The sequence below is a fragment of the Micropterus salmoides genome, unplaced genomic scaffold, assembly GCF_014851395.1.
Source record: "Micropterus salmoides isolate LMB-PRFRI ecotype aquatic unplaced genomic scaffold, ASM1485139v1 Ms_hic_scaffold_88, whole genome shotgun sequence".
Lineage (NCBI taxonomy): Eukaryota > Metazoa > Chordata > Actinopteri > Centrarchiformes > Centrarchidae > Micropterus > Micropterus salmoides.
Genome location: NW_024044659.1, coordinates 13396 through 17860, shown reverse-complemented (window position 1 = coordinate 17860; position 4465 = coordinate 13396).

The window sequence follows — 4465 nt, the reverse complement described above, 5'->3', positions numbered from 1 at the left end:
ATAAAACTCACAGAAAGACAAGTGTTTGTCTGAGCTGTTTATTTAAACACGCAATTCCCACCACAATTTCACACGTGTGAGAGGACTCGGACACTCGGAGCTGCAGGTGAAAAACCGTACGGCCGGAGTCTGAGACTCTGGGACTTCAAAATACGGGTGAGACGTTGAGGGCCTGTCGCCTGAGTGTCTGAGGCTCCCTCACCGCTGTGATCCATAAGAACCTGGTGGCAGGCAACATTTTCTCTTTTTGGTGAGCAGACTGTTCAAGTGGAACGATTCTCGCTGCCTCTCAGGGTGAAACATGACAGACGTGTCAGCAGGTCGGGCCTGGGGCCGCTGTGTGAATCGGCAAAGCTTTGTGTTAAAGGTACTATAGTCAAGAAATCACTGGGGGGCAGTGGATTTCTTATAGGTCTGGGACCTACTGTTGCATCAGTTCTTTTGGGTCTGGGACCCACAGTAAAGTAGGGGTTTGTGAGTCAGAAGACTCGCAATAAAATTGAAGAAAATTATTTTTGAAAATAAAAAAAATAAAAAAGATGCATGACTGGATTGCCTATAAAAAATTGAGTGAGGATTGAAAACAGCCTTGTGTGAATGAATTGCGTCTGGGAAAAAAAAAAAAAAAACTGACAGACCGTGTGAATGTTGAACAAATGCTTTTTGTAAACGGGAAAGGACGTCCTCAGATTAACAGCTTTGTTAAATTTTAATAGAAAACACGTAAGAATTTAGAGATAATATAGATCTGTGAACAATCTTTCCCAGGCGCCGGCTTCAAGGTAAGGTCCTCATAACACAAGACTTTAAGAAACCTCCCAAATTTAAATCAAAAGGACTCGGTTCCCCCACAACCACGTCAGCCAAACCCTGCTCCACCTGCCGACCGACCAGTACCGGGGCGGCAGCAGCTCAGCCACTGCCAGGAGGACAGACAGTGGAGGAGAAACCTGCTGTCAAAAACATTTACACACAGAACGAGCTAACAGCAGCATCCTCAGCTGTGGGAAGGGGAACAACCCCCCCACCATACGGGGAGCCATCCAGCCCGCACCACACCAGATCCAACAAGATTTATTTACCAACCTCGAATCCACCTACAAACCTCCATGTGACAGCCCCAATGATGGAAGTGGCGTCCGGAGATGGAAGCGCACAGCTGATCCACAGACCGTGGCTATTCAGCGAGATGAAGGAAGCATCACAGCAGCTTCCTCGAGTTCAGGACGGTGGGGTGAAATATGCTGAACATCTGCTGATCTTCTGCCAACAATTTAGACCCACTACCGCTGAACTGAGACGATTGTTGCAGAGACAGCAGCAGAAAGACAGGCTGCAAATGGCACAGCTGCATCAAGATCAGAGAAAAGGCAGAGGAAGAGACAGAGGTCGGGGTCGCGGAGGACGAGGAAGAGGCCGTGGCAGATCTGATGCTTGTTACATCTGCAAAAAGCACGGACATTGTGCCCGAGACTGCCCAGAGTCTAACAAAGGACAGATGGCTGATTGACTAGCAGGCAGGTAACCGAGGACAGAGAAGGAAGGTTTGGACACTGGAACTGTGATGACAGAGCAACCTGCACATGAATCACGTGAGAGCACCCACACACACACACACACACACACACACACACATACACACACACAGACACACACACACACACACAGACACACACACACACACAAATACACACACACACAGACACACACACACACACACACACACACACACACACACACACACACACACAGACACACACACAGACACACACACACACACACACACACACACACACAGACACACACACACACAGACACACACACACACACACACACACACCCACACACACACACAGACACACACACACACACACACCACGCACGCACACACACACACACACACAGACACACACACACAGACACACACACACACACACACACACACACACACACACACACACACACACAGACACACACACACACACACACACAGACACACACACACAGACACACACACACACACACACACACACACACACACACAGACACAGACACACACACAGACACACACACACACACACACAGACACACACACACACACACACACACACACACACACACACACACACACACACACACACACAGACACATGTTAAAACTGGAGCAGACATGCCGACTTTGATAAATGAGGCTATTCTGTATCTTGAGCAGAGACAGGAAACTGATAAAGTAAAATCAACAGGGATATTTGCTAAATACAAGAATGATGCATTTCAACGCATACCTGAACATATAATCAATGTGGCAGGGAAAGATATCACATTTCTAGTTGACTCAGGAGCCACAGAATCACTCATTAGAAGTCAAGAATTTCAAACTACTCCAAAAATGAGCGCTAGATGTCTCAGGACAGTGGGGGTTTCAGGGAAACCTCTGGTAGAGAGATTCACAGCACCTTTAACTTGCAGTGAGGAGACTGAAAAGCATTTCAAACAGTATTTTTTGCTGTCAGACCACTGCCCCGTGAATCTCCTCGCTCGAGATTTGATGTGTTTGTTGGGCATAATTCTGATTTTCACTCCCCAGGGGGTTGTGGTGGCCAGAATTTCTGACATGGCATCACAGTTTGTTAAACAGAGTCAAAGGGAGTTGCTATATGTCTATCAGTGAGGCAGCAGTGAACTCAGTTAATCATTCTTTAATCGCAGAAGTCAAGACACTTTTCCATAACACAGAGATAAGAACTCACTGAGACTGAACTGGTTGTACTGGAGCAACAACAGATGTGCTGTTTCAGTTGTTGTGAATGACCCACACTGCAAAACTCTGTTTCAGATTCCTAACTGACTTCCTCAGGTCCCTCTGGTCAAAGCTAAACATGACAGGTGGGAGGATTTAGGACCCTGGGTGAGAACGTGCTGTGAAGCTGGTGGGTGGGGAAAGACATCAGATCCCAATGTTGACTTTCAAAGTATACAGGTACATTGTAAATTAAAGCTGCAAGCAGCGTTGGGCGGGCCCTCGCACTTGTAGCGCGTCCGCGCGTGAGCCGGCCGAGTCGCACATTCTGGAGCTCTGCCGGTGCGGCTGTGAATTTCCTACGCGGTTCCGACGCCGCATGAATGTGCTATATGTCACTTCCTTTGTCCCCTATGTGGAGCTACATAGCACTTGCCGCTATGAATATAAATCGGTATTGACGTGTAGATGTCTGCGGGGTGGGAGAGTTATCAAGCACGTAAAGTTTGTTTCAGATGTGAACATGTACACTGAACAATAATGTACCCAAACAATAAAATAAATTCCTTTTATATTTCCCTGCCTTGTTGTTTATGTGTACATACAGAGGAAGAATGTGAGAACAGCACACATTTCATCGTTACTGTGTGTTAGAGCATGGGAGAACAGTGGATACTTTTAATACAGCCCACACCCCTAATACTGTGTAACTATAACAAGTAGAGAACAGAAGAAAAAGATGTTCTTTCTTTACAACTGTCTGCATAGCTTATTCATATTGTGTAATGAATGAAAATAAATAGGCCTACTAGGCTCCTCTCTACTTTGACATTTAAGATTAGCTGGTTTGATCCACCTTCATACACATGTGACATTACTGTACAACTTGAGAAAGGTGAGTTGTTTTCTGCTCCAGCCTGCCTAAAAGAAAAGCGTTTTTGGGATTAAATGGACTTTATTAGCTGCTGCAGTGCAGGATGAACTCAGAATAGACCCATTTCTCACCTTATTATTCTAAATCATGCAACGAAGAAGAAGAAATGCATAATAAATCCTGGGACAAAATCTGTCCACAGCATGTAGTCTGATGAACAAGACTTGTGTTATAGCTGACTTGGGCAGTGAAATGTTTATTTTTTTAATTCATGTGGTCATAGTTGTCCACAACTCAAATCAGAATATAAGAAGAAATGTTTTATACCACCTCAAGAAGGCTTCCTATCAGAAAGGTAGGAAGGTATTTCAAATGTACAACTGCAGTACTTAATTCTAAGTAAAGTAATTTCCCTGACATTACTGTGTTACGCATGTAACAGGTTTTATACTTCCTGTGAGTATAATCCAATCAGTCTTATTTTCATACTGTATATCCGTTGTGTAATTTGATAAATTGTGTTGTATGTGGTGCTTGCATCGGGTACTACTGAGACTTCATTGCCCTCTTCAGAGAAGACTCTGACTGCAACATGCGTCTTTGTAAAGAGAGAAACGGACAGAAAAAGTCTCTAACTCTGCCTGTCAGCTCGCTCTGCTCCGTTAAAACTGAATTTACCATACAGAATTGAATACGAGTGCACTCCAGATTTAACTCCAGCTAGCTGACCGTGTGCTTCTCCCTGTACCGCAGTTCTGTGTCCATGCATGCAGCAAACTGAAAGCACTGTCTGTCGGAGCGTCTACGTGAAAAGAGAAGGAAGACATGGCTGGTAGTGTCTTCAGAGTTGTT